This window comes from Podarcis pityusensis (genome assembly GCF_964106645.2).
Source record: "Podarcis pityusensis genome assembly, chromosome: 17".
Lineage (NCBI taxonomy): Eukaryota > Metazoa > Chordata > Lepidosauria > Squamata > Lacertidae > Podarcis > Podarcis pityusensis.
The window spans coordinates 34,137,929-34,151,087 of record NC_138042.1 but is presented as its reverse complement, the minus strand read 5'-3'; the positions used below and the strand labels follow the sequence as shown (position 1 = coordinate 34,151,087).

Below are 13,159 nucleotides of genomic sequence, written 5' to 3'. Positions count from 1 at the left end.
GTGCAATGATGGAATATTTCTCTTCTTATCAAGGAAACAATTCCCCATATCTTTGGTGGAATGGCGGGAAGAAAAAACCCACAGCTTCCAATGTTTCACAGAGGGAAACGGACACACCTCTGTTCTCACCTCAAGGATAGCTGCCTGTGGTCATCTCCCATGCTATGATGATGATGATGATAATAATAATAATAATAATAATAATAATAATAATATGTTGCCAGCCCATCTCACTGGGTGGCTCTGGACAGCTTCCAACAAATTATAAAACCACAGCATAACATCAAACATTAAAAACTTCCCTACACATGGCTGCCTTCAGGTGTCTTCTAAAGTCAGATACAGTGGTACCTCGGGTTACAAACACCTCGGGTTACAAACACTTCGGGTTACAGACTCCGCTAACCCAGAAGTAGTACCTCAGGTTAAGAACTTTACCTCAGGATGAGAACAGAAATTGCACAGCAGCAGAGGGAGGCCCCATTAGTTAAAGTGGTACCTCCAGTTAAAAACAGTTTCAGGTTAAGAACGGACCTCCAGAACAAATTACCGTATTTTTCGCTCTGTAAGACGCACTCCCCCCCCCTAAAAAGTAAGGGGAAATGTGTGTGAGTCTTATGGAGCGAATGCAGGCTGCACAACTATCGCTGAAGCCAGGAGAGCAAGAGGGATCGGTGCGCACCGATCCCTCTTGCTCTCCCGGCTTCAGCGAAAGCAACGCAAAGCCTCTTGAGGGCAACAGAAGGAATGCTCCCCCTGCCCTGAAGAGGCTTGGCATGGCTATTCCAGAAGCCAAAACAGCAAGAGGGATCGCTGCTTTCACTGCGCAACAACCCCTCTTGCTGTTCTGGCTTTGCTTCGCTGGAGAGGCGCTGCGCAGATTTCCCTCTCTGCGCAGCGCCCCTTCAGCAAAGTGGGAGGAGAAATGGAAGGGGCTCCGTTTCTCCTTCCGCTTTGCTGGAGAGGCACTGCGCAGGGAGGGAGAGAATTTTTTTTTTCTTGTTCTCCTCCTCTAAAACTAGGTGCGTCTTATGGTCAGGTGCATCTTATAGAGCGTAAAATACAGTAAGTTCATAACCAGAGGTACCACTGTAGTTGTTTATTTCCTTGACATCTGTCAGGAGGGTGTTCCTGCTATCAAACATTGCTGAAGATTATCTATAACCACCTCTTGAAAGTTATATTTGTTTACTCTCCTATTAAGGGCACGGCTAGATGTGGTGGTGTGTGATCAGATCTCCTCTCCTGAGGATTTTCTTCCCCAAAGGGCAAGTGTAGCTACAGGAAGCTCTCATTGGCCCACCATAGGAAACGAGGCAGGGAGGCCATTTCAAAGAGAGTTGAGATACAGCTAATTCAAATGAATCAGCTGGTAAAGAAAGAATCCAATTAGTGTGAATTCTCCAAATGTGGCCACCAAGCCACTATCCTATTTTTGCGAGGAGGCAGTGGGTGGGTATAGAAACCTCCTGGCCCACTGGCCTTAGCGAGGTCCTCTCATAAAAATATTTGCTGATCACAATCCTAGACTAAAAATACGTTTCTGAACACAATTCAAAGTGTTGGTGCTGACCTTTAAAGCCCTAATCGGCCTCTGCCCAGTATACCTGAAGGAGCATCTTCACCCCCATCGTTCTGCCCGGAAACTGAGGTCCAGTGCCGAGGGCCTTCTGGCGGTTCCCTCACTGCGAGAAGTGAAGTTACAGGGAATCAGGCAGAGGGCCTTCTTGGTAGTGGCACCTGCCCTGTGGAACGCCCTCCCATCAGATGTCAAGGAAATAAACAACTATCTGACTTTTTGAAGATATCTGAAGGCAGCCCTGTTTAGGGAAGCTTTTAATGTTTGATGTTTTATCACTTCATTATTATTAATATTCTGTTGGGAGCCGCCCAGAATGGCTGGGGAAACCCAGCCAGATGGGCGGGGTATAAATAATAAATTATTATTATTATTATGATTACAGTGGTAACTCTGGTTGCGATCGGGATCTGTTCCAGAGGCCCATTCGCAACATGAAAAGAGCGCAACCCACAGTGGTGCATCCGTGCACACACGGGTTGCGATTCACCGCTTCTGCACATGCGCGTGACATCATTTTGCGCTTCTGTGCATGCGCGAGTGGTGAAACCCGGAAGTAATCCTTTCCGGTACTTCCGGGTCGCCGCAGGACGTAACCTGAAAGAATATAACATGAAGCAAACGTAACATGAGGTATGACTGTATTATTATTATTATTATTATTATTATTATTATTATTATTATTACACAAAGATTACCCACAACTTGCTTCAGACCACAACTTGAGGTCCCCCACCACTTGCTTCAGATCAAATGATTTTAGTGCTAATGCCACAAATCTCTTAACTGCCACCACTGCACTGTGACAAAAGGCATTCCCTGTGAATCCCTGCACTTGATGTATGCCTTTTCCAAGGGAGAACAACAGATGCATAAACAGGAACTGCAAGGTACAAATTGCTCAACAATCTCCACTGCCACAACACACAGCCAATCTTTCGAGGCGGGGAAACAGGAAGCCTGTGAAGAGGTTGCCTGCAGGATACAGACTTGATATTATGAATTATGAGACGAGACCGAGGTGGGAACCCAGGTCATCTACAGAAGCTTGAGCTTTGCTGGCTCAGATGCATTTAAAGCACATCCAATGCACATTTAAGGCACATGACTTCCCCTAAAGAAGTCTGTAGTTCCGCCACCACAAAGCTTTAATTCCCAGTGCGTTTAACAAACTGCTGTTCCCAGGTTTTTAGGGGGTTGGGTTGGAGGGGAGCATGTCTTTTAAATGTGCATTGAGTGTGCTTTAAATTAAATGTATGGTGTGGGCCTGCACTGTTAAAAAAGCCCAGCGGTTTTCTTCAGACAGTAGCCAACACGATGCCTTTGGAAAGTCACAAGTGAAGCAGCCTGCTCATATTTACCTCAGAGCATGATACTCAGAGACATAGCTGCTTCTGAAAACAGAGGCTCCACTTGACTGTAGTGGCTATTGGAGACCTATCTTCCATATCTAATCCTCTTTAAAAAGCCACCTGAGCTTGTGTCTTTCACCACTTTTAATTGTCTAAGTTGGTAATCCCCTGTTCAAAGAACTTCCTATTGGCTCAACCTACTGCCCATTCATTTTACTGGGTGTCTCGCCACCTGACCAATTAGCATTATTAAATAGGGAGAATATTTTCCTTTGGTCACAATCCATTTAAAGCACAATCATAGGTTCCCTCAAAGAATCCTGGAAGCTGTTGTTTGTTGAGGATACTGAGAATTGTAGCTCTGTAATGGGGTTACCTAAAAACTCTCAGCACCCTAACAAACTACAATTCCCAGGATCCTTTGAGGGAAGTAATATCTGTTAAAGTGGTATAGGATTGCTTTAAATGTTTAGTGTGGATGTGACCTCTGTCTACTTCCTTCACATGGATCTATCCTGCCCTTGACCTGAAATTGGCCAGGGAAGTCCTATTAGTTGTATCATCCACAAGGGTGATCCAGTTAACTGGAACCTGGAATAGGGCCTTCTCAGTTGTGGCCTCCTCACTTTTGAATCTGCTTCTCCCTCAAACAGGCTGCTGTGCTGAGTGGGTTGCAGTGACACCTGAAAACTTCCTTACTTCATCAATCCTTTGAGCATCAACAGCAAATATTTGTGATTTGCATTTCAATATTTACAAACTGTACTTTCCTAAGAAATGTAACAAGGCAGTGTACAACATAAGGACACGTGCTACAGTGCTACGATAACATCAGTAAAAACATCAATAACACGTCAATAAATTGGTCAGTTAAAAAAAAATCAAATGACAATGTTAATTTGTATTGTTCTCAGATAAGTACTACGAGAGAAATGGCTACGTACTGGGTTTTTTTAATATATATTTTATTAAGGATGTTCTTGTTTTACAGAAGTAAGTGTAATGCCTCGTTGTTTTTTTCCCATGTAACATTTTTACAAATCCGTTTCATTTGTTGAGGCATTAGGAGGAGAAGGAAAAAAGAAGAAAAAAGAAAGGGGGGGGTGGAGAGAGGGAAGATGGATGGGGGTGGGGTCGGGTGGCGGTGTTTCTGGTTTTAGTGATTTAATATTGAGTTAATTAACTCTATTTGTCATTTATGGCATGTGATGTTGTATCGCCACCCTGTGACCTTAAGGTGAAGGGTGGGATATAAATTTTAGTAATAAACAACGTTTATCAGATTTCTCCTTATCTGTTTCCCCCTCAAACTAGAAAGCCCACGGAGCACAGACCTGCAGATATTCTGCTTTAAGAACAACACACCACAACATTGCTGTAACCCAAAGTAACCTGTACTCAGAATCACTGGTGAATCCTGCCAGTTCATTCAGTGTGGTGCTTTTACCCCTGCTTCTGCTAGCCATGAGGAAGCACAAAGAATCAGGGAAGGACTGCCAGCCTCTGAAGTCCCCGTCCACAGCCAGCGATATTGAAGCACGTGCACCATTTCTTAACATTAGTCATGATCTTTGGCTCCCACATATGGTAGATGTAGAAAGGAAAGGGCGGGTATCTTATGTCAATTAATCACACGCTAATTGCCCAAGAGAGTGCTGAACCTGAACTTGAAGAAAACCACAGGAAAGAGGGAAAAGGTGAAAGGGCCGAGAGAGAAAGGCAGCCAGCTTAATCCCAACTAATGTGGTTTCCGTCCTCTTGATTACGTCAAGGTCTTCAAGGCCAGCTGTGGTGGCAACTGAAATATACTCGAGAGTCGAGAGTGGATTTCATGCTCTTTATTCAGCTCATAGTGGTGAGGAGGAATGGAAGTTCCCCCAGAATGTCTGCTTTATATACATTATTTACACAATGGGCCCCATGTGATTGGCTAAGTCCAGGATTCGCCTGTAGGCCAATCAGGTTGCGGATTCACTTCCACCTGGAGCTGGATTGGATGGCTCCTGTGGACCAATCAGGCTGCTGCATTCTGGATCCTATTCAACTCAGTACATAACAGCAACCATTTTGGAGAACCCCCTTCCAATTGAGTTTGATTATTCACCAGTATCATGGAAAGAAGCCTTCTGTAGGAAGGTGAGTCAGGCCACTGGTTTCTCTAGGCTGGTACTGGAGACACTGACTAGCAAAGGCTCTTCAGGAATTCAGACAGGAAATCTCTCCCAGCCCTATGTGGAAATGCCTGAGATTGAACATTGCAACCTGCAACCTGTACCATGCTAGACTGGTGGCGGCGGCAGCTGAGGAGGAGCACCGACGAGAGGGAAGGAAGGAGGGAGGGAGAGAAAGTCGTTCCTTCTCTCTGTTGTCACTCACACCAGGCCAAGCTCCTCGTCAGCCACACCAACAGCGACACAACCGCCATTTTGGGCCTTCCAAGCTCAAATATGGGAGAAAAGCTTTCTCCGTTTCAAGTCCAAATGAGACAAGGGACACTTTTGTCCAAAAACGGAGCGATCCCATTTTTCTAGGGATAGGTGGCAATCCTACATGATGCACAGCACGTGGGAAAAGGGGAGGTGGTTAACCTCTGATCCTGTGCCTGGGGATGCTATGTTGAAAGTTTTTTTTCTTTTTTTAAGTAAAATTGTGTGCCTTGTGGGGGCCGTAGGCTTGGCACAAAGACTGCCAGTTGCTGGCCTCTCCTCCTCTGACTGGTCTACCCCATAGCTGTCAACCTTCCCTTTTTTTTGCGGGAAATGCCCTTATTCCAGCGCCATTTCCCGCTGCTATCCCGGATTGTTAGATATCCCGTAGACTGTCCCCGGGACAGGTGAGGCTGCTGATCCCTTATTTACGAGGCTAAAAAAGGTAAAGGGACCCCTGACCATTAGGTCCAGTCGTGACCGACTCTGGGGCTGCGGCGCTCATCTCGCTTTATTGGCTGAGGGAGCCGGTGTACAGCTTCCGGGTCATGTGGCCAGCATGACTAAGCCGCTTCTGGCAAACCAGAGCAGCACACGGAAACGCCGTTTACCTTCCCGCCGGAGCAGTACCTATTTATCTACTTGTACTTTGACATGCTTTCGAATTGCTAGGTTGGCAGGAGCTGGAACTGAGCAACGGGAGCTCACCCTGTCATGGGGATTCGAACCACCGACCTTCTGATCGGCAAGTCCTAGGCTCTGTGGTTTAACCCACAGCGCCACCCGCATCCCTTTTTCGAGGCTGCTGATCCCTTATTTTCAAATCTGAAAGTTGACAGCTATGGTCTATCCCGTTCAGCACCCCAGACTTCCTAAGCCCTCCTTAGGAGAACCAAGCCATCCAAAAGTTCATTCCCTTGCCTGGTATCCATCCACAAATATAATCCCGCGGCCACAAATGTAGCTTATCTTGGCTTGAGCCAAAGCACTGAAATTTCCCGTCTGCTCCCTCTGCTCCTTTTGATTCTCCAGAGTTGGCAGGGCACCAGAAACAAATTGTTTGATTAGTATCGCTAGTAGTTCACTGAACAATTAATTTAACCAATACCAAAAACAAGCCACAAGGCTTTTGCTGCAGGCCACCAAGAAGTATTCACTGACTGGAAGAAATACGGCACCGTTCCAAAATGAGATCGTGTTTGGGCAGCCCTGGGTTTGCTCTCCTGGGTTTGCCCTTGATCTATGTGCCTATTAAATTTAATTTCCATTTTCAATTCACCGTTGCTTTCTTTTCAAGAGCCACAGAGGAATGCTGCTTTTCCAGAACCAGAGGTCTGACAACTCCCCGCTTTTGTGAAAATCAAAAATGTGCAGGAATATACATGAGTCTGAGGACTCATCTGTGCTATACATTTAAAGTAGTATTATGCCAATTGAAATAGCTATGGCTCCCTCCCAAGAACCATGGGAACTGTAGTTTGTTAAAGGTGCTGCGAGTTGTTGTTGTTTAGTCGTTTAGTCGTGTCCGACTCTCTGTGACCCCTGGACCAGAGCACGCCAGGCACTCCTGACTTCCACTGCCTCCCGCAGTTTGGTCAAACTCATGCTGGTAGCTTTGAGAACACTGTCCAACCATCTCGTCCTCTGTCATCCCCTTCTCCTTGTGCCCTCCATCTTTCCCAACATCAGGTTCTTTTCCAGGGAGTCTTCTCTTCTCATGAGGTGGCCAAAGTATTGGAGCCTCAGCTTCACGATCTGTCCTTCCAGTGAGCACTCAGGGCTGATTTCCTTCAGAATGGATAGGTTTGATCTTCTTGCAGCCCATGGGACTCTCAAGAGTCTCCTCCAGCACCATAATTCAAAAGCATCAATTCTTCGGCGATCAGCCTTCTTTATGGTCCAGCTCTCACTTCCATACATCACTACTGGGAAAACCATGGCTTTTACTATATGGACCTTTGTTAGGAGATGCCAATTTCCTCACACAGGGGCAATTCTCAAAGTAGCTTAACAATCAAACCCTCTTCCCAGGGAATTCTGGGAAATGTAGCTCTCTGAGTGGAACTGGGATCTTCTCTTAGCAGCCTTAACAGACTATGGGATCCTTTGTGGGAAACCATTACTGTAAAAATGACATGATACTGCTTTAGAAGTACTATACAGATGGGGCCTGAAACACGAATGCGAGGAAATACTTTGGGAAAAGGAACAGAAGAAGATACTCTATAGTGATTTTTTTTAGCTTAGGGTGTTGTTGTTTTTTAAAGGGTATACAAAGTAATGCAGGATAAAGTCTCTCAATTTCTATTGGAGATTAAATGGAACTTTCCTATTCAAAAGCAGTCTATCAGGCTGCGTGCACCTCAAAACAGTAAAATAATAATAATCATCTGCAGATCCCATGACAAGAAAAAACTGAAGCTGTGCCCTGAATAAATTATACAAACTAGCATTGTTTTTATAATATGGCATAATTCATGCAACTTCTGCTGGACTCAGGAATGGCAAGGAGTTGCAGAGGGCAGTGAAGCATGCAGCCAGGGCCAGATTTAGGTTTGGTGAGGCCCTAAGCTACTGAAGGTAATGGGGCCCTTTATATGTCCAGCTATCCTTTGTCAACAACAAATTGTTGCTGTTTTTTTGTGTTGAATTTATCCTATATGGTAATTTATGGACCTAGCAGGTATCTAAAGCCATTTGCACATAACAAAGTATGTATTTTATCAAAGTAATAGCTGAACTGAAATACAATTAAGAAGAAGTATATTAATAGTGAAATGGGGGGGGCAAGAGAGTGGAGCCCTAAGCTATAGCTTGTTTAGCTTATACAGTGGACGCTCAGCTTGTGAACGTGATCCGTGCGGGAGGCACGTTCGCAACCCGCAGTGTCCGCAGCCTGCAGCGCTGCATTTGTGCATGCGATTTGGCGCTTCTGCGCATGCACAAAGTGCAATTTAGTGTTTCTGTGCATGCGCCAAAACCCGGAAGTAACCCGTTCCTGTACTTCTGGGTTTCTACACATCTGCAACCCGAAAACGCGCAACCTGAAGCGTCTGCAACCTGAGATATGAATGTACTTTAATCTGGCACTGCACACAGATGCTCCCATCAGCCTTGACTGTTGGCCATGATGGTTGGGCAGAACTCTGCCTTGGCAGCTCAGTGAGTAGAGCATGAGACTCTTAGGGTTGTAGGGGAAAGCCCCATGTTGGGCAAAAGATTCCTGCATTGCAGGGGGTTGGACTAGATGCCCCTTGTGGTCCCTTTTAACTCTACAATTCTCTGATTCTATGATGGGAGCTGGAGTACCGCCATGTTTAGAGGATGACAGCCGCGCTCCCTTTAGTGGTGTTTGAGTCCTTGCTCAGACTGCATGCTTCCTTAGCTATGAGTGATTGCCGAAGAAGTTCCTGCATTGCAGGGGGCTAGACTAGAAAACCTTTAGGAGTCCCTTCCATCTCTACAATTCTGTGGTTCTGTGTGGAGCAGGGAGAAGGGACTGGTGTTTCCCAAGCAGGGAAACTGCTGGTGTTTTCCCCTAGGAAAGTTTGGCAGCAAGCAGGTACTTTCCTCTAGAAAGCTGAGTTGATCTCCCACCATAATAAAGGAACTTAACATTTGAAGTCTGAAAATACCCTCATTTGGGAAACCCCAGGGGAATACAATTCTATGATTCTAGAGGAAGGAGAGGACAGAACAGCTTTTGTTCTCTGTCTGCTTATTTGCTTTGTTTCTAACTCCCTCCCAGCTCTCGACCTGATCTGTTCACCAGTAGTTGCTGCCCCTTGCTGGACAATGTGGAAACCTTAGTGAAAGTCTTAGATCTGGAAGGCTGGTACCTGCCCACTGTTCATCTTTGAACATGTGCCTCAAATACAGTGTACGATGCGTGTAATTTCTCAAATTGTACCCTGTTGGGTCAATAAGGATTCTAATCCCCAGGCTGCAGGGGGTGTAGAGGCCTGAGATATAATAATAATAATTATTATATTGTCGTTCTGGCTATTCTGTGAGCCAGAAGGTCATGCCAGCTGCCCAAAATTCAGAGGGCTTGGAAAAAGGAAGCTGGATTGGCTTTGAAGGAGGGAGGTGTGATTAAGCCCTCTCTGAGGCCTTCCTCTTCTCCACCAGACAAACTAGATACAGAGGGCAACCTCTGTGCTCAAGACACCTCCTGTAAGGATTAATGAATGGGGAAATGGAACAAAAATGGACTGTGGAACGAGGGGTGAGGGAGACATTCAATTCAGGTCATGTTTGAAGGTGAACGTACAAAACTTGCACTTTCTGAAACAGTGTGCAAAGCTGAAGACAGCTATCCTTTGGACTTTGCACATATACATATACATATACGTATACCAATACATAGGTAAAGGTAAAGGGACCCCTGACCATTAGGACCAGTCGTGACCGACTCTGGGGTTGCGGCGCTCATCTCGCTTTATTGGCCGAGGGAGCTGGCATACAGCTTCCGGGTCATGTGGCCAGCATGACTAAGCCGCTTCTGGTGAACCAGAGCAGCGCACGGAAACACTGTTTACCTTCCCGCCGGAGCGGTACCTATTTATCTACTTGAACTTTGACGTGCTTTTGAACTGCTAGGTTGGCAGGAGCAGGGACCGAGCAACGGGAGCTCACCCCGTTGCCGGGATTCGAACCACCGACTTTCTGATCGGCAAGTCCTATACCCACGTCCCTATACCAATACAGCATATATACGCACGCGCGCGCACACACACACACACACACACAGCGAGCGAGAGTGTGTGTGAGTGTGTGTGTGTGTGTGTGTGTGTGTTATACCAGGGGAAATTGTGCATAGAAATGAATATATTAGTGGAAATAACACAAAAATTTAGGGGAAATTGCTTGCAAGAAATGTGTACATGAATAACAATAATTTATTTATATGTAAAAGCTGCATATGTAATATGTGGTAGTAAAAACTGCATGTGTACATTTGTTTATCTGGATAAATTTGAACAAAAATGTTGATGACTTTTCGCGAGGATTTAACCTAAATAAATCACAAACTGCCCCGGAACGAAGCGAACTGAAACTGACAGGTCCTCCTATCCCAATTTAGAATAAGGTTTGGGTTGGGGGAATTGATTACTGTATTGGTAATGGATCAACTAATTTAAGAACTGATTCGGGTGGTCTGTGTTGGAGGTGAAAAACTTTCATTTCATGTGATGAGGTTGGGAAATTAATCGGCCTGCTCTCTGTGAAATGTAAACTCTAGTCATTACTTCTAGATGCACAAAATTTAGTTATGTGCAAATTTTGTACAAATGTGTGCTTATGGACGTGGGAATAGGAGAACCCCTAAGCAGAATGGAGGAATCTTAACTGACAGCTGTTAAAGAGGGATTGATTTGTTTTTGCTTTGTCTTTGCCTACCCTCTAGTGGGCTCTGATGGGAGTGCAGCCATTCCAAACCCTCAACAAGGCTCATCCTCACATTGTCTTTCTTCCCCCACCTTGATGGCCCCATTCCCTCCAACATTTCTCAAAAGAAAACAGGGACATTCTAAGGAAAAGCAGGACATTCTGGGCTCAAATCAGAAACCAGGACAGCTTCTGTAAATCCAGGACTGTCCCTGGAAAATAGGGAAATTTGGAGAGTCTGTTATCCCAGTTGGGCAAAAAAGGAGTAAGCACCCCTTTTCAGTTGTTGCCATTAAAATCTGGACACCACTAGCTTAACCCCCCCCCCAACGGGCTATATCACTCCCCTCCGAAGTTGGGATGCAAGAAATGTCCCACAGTGTTAGCTGCACCAGCAAGTGTCAGGTGGCTTCTGTTTCCATGCTCTGGGTCTTTTAGTGACCTGGGAAACCCTGTGACAGACACAGCAAGTTCTGTCCCAATGGCTATGCATGCTCTGAATTTTTGAAATGCTCCTGGGGTACCCTGAATTTAATGTAATTAGTTGCTTCTGCAACAGATTTTAGGGACCGCCACTGGGTGAATTTGGATGGGTGGTAGTATCTTACACACTCCGACTCAAGAGAGGTCACAGTAAAGAGAAATATGAACAGGTCTACTTCCACCCTCGAGGGAGTTCCAGAATCATGCAGCTGCTTGAATGCTCAGTGGAGCAGGATATCGCCAACACATCACTCCACAGTCGAAATAATTACACTGGCTACCAGTTAGCCGCCGGGATAAGTTCAAGGTACTGATTTTGGCAAACAAAGGCCAATACAGATAGGGACCATGACACCTGAAATAACTTTAATAAAAAAAAATAATTTGTTACCCCAGCCACTCTGCGTGGCTTCCAGCATATACAGAAACATAATAAAACTTCAAACATAAAAAACTCCCCTAAACAGGGCTGCCTTCAGATGTCTTCTAAAAGTCAGATAGTTGTTTATTTCCTTCACATCTGACGTGCCACGGGGCAGGCACCATTACCCAGAAAGTCCTCTGCCTGGTTCCCTGTAGCTTCACTTCTCAGTGAGGGAACCACCAGAAGGCCCTCAGTGTCCTGGCTGACGATGGGGATGGAGACGCTCCTTTGGGTATACTGGGCTGAGGCTGTTTAGGGCTTTAAAGGTTAGCACCAACACTTTGAATTGTGCTCAGAAACGTCCTCGGAGTCAATGTAGGTCTTTCAGAACCGGTATTATATGGTCCCGGCAGCCGCTCCGAGTCACCAGTCTAGCTGCCGCATTCTGGATTAGTTACGGTTTCTGAGTCACCTTCAAAGGTAGCCCCACACAGAGCATTTTGCGTGGTCCAAGCAGAAATAAGCGCCCCTTATATACCCAGAGGACTATTGCACTCTGCAGGTGAAGACTTCTTGCGGATACCATGTTAGGGGCCTTGTCTAAAGGTTTGCAGCCATCTAAAGTTACCCACTCACTTGGGGGGGGGGGAGAACTTGGCCTGTTCTTGTGACTGCAATGGCAAGGAATGTGCAGAAACAGGAAGCAAGTAATGCTATTGCTACTGACTTCAGATCCAGCTGCTCTTAAAGGCACAGCTACATTGGCTAGCTGAAAACCAAATAAAACCTGTGAGAGAAAATGAATTGGTGGGATGAAGAAATTAAAGCACCTTAAAGGAATCTTATTCTTTGGCAATCTCTCATAGACGTGTAAGATTGTCTTCCATGAACACGCTCTTAACAGTGAGTCCGTAAGTGACTGTGGGGGCCAATTCTGGATCCACACATCCTTCCACAGTGGGGACATAGGTTTCCGGGCGGCAGTTGATCACGGTGAGGGTTTGCCAAGCGTGCCTTCCTCTTAGCATGTTTCTACCTTTCGTCCCGAGTTTGGGTGTCTTCAAAGTCCATGACACCTTTGGTAAAGGCTGTTCTCCAACTGGAACACTCACAGGCCAGTGTTTCCCAGTTGTCGGTGTTTATCCTACATTTTTATACTACATACACCAAAGCACAAAAGACTTTGGTATCTAACATGGCCACTGAGTTGTTTATGCAGCTCTTTTCAATGTGTTTGTCCTGCCCCAGGGCACTTCACGTTCCCCCCTCCCTTTCTCTCAAGGGTAATTAATTAAGAGCATCCAGATTGCTCTGTGTACACAGCCTCATCTGTGCCTCTCCGTGTTTTGCCATCCAGTTCCTAGAACCACCTTTCAAAAGATCTGCAGTGTCAGTTTGTATGTGTTTATTGCTTTGGTGTGCTGTTACCTAAGCAATAAGAGCCAACCTTTATTCAGGACAATAAAAGTCACCGCCTTCATCCTTAAGCACGATCATCATACGGAAACAGGTGCGGCTCCAAAGGTGCTCTGAGAGCCGGCCCCACCTTCCTGAAGTCACTGAC

At 45.7% G+C, this 13,159-nt stretch overlaps 1 protein-coding gene across 1 annotated transcript in view; it reads right to left on the bottom strand.

Annotated features, from left to right (window-relative positions):
• Positions 1-13,159, bottom strand: part of LOC308466117 (low-density lipoprotein receptor-related protein 2-like) — an 89,040-nt gene that overhangs the window by 28,526 nt on the left and 47,355 nt on the right. The gene's annotated exons all lie outside the window — the stretch shown is intronic.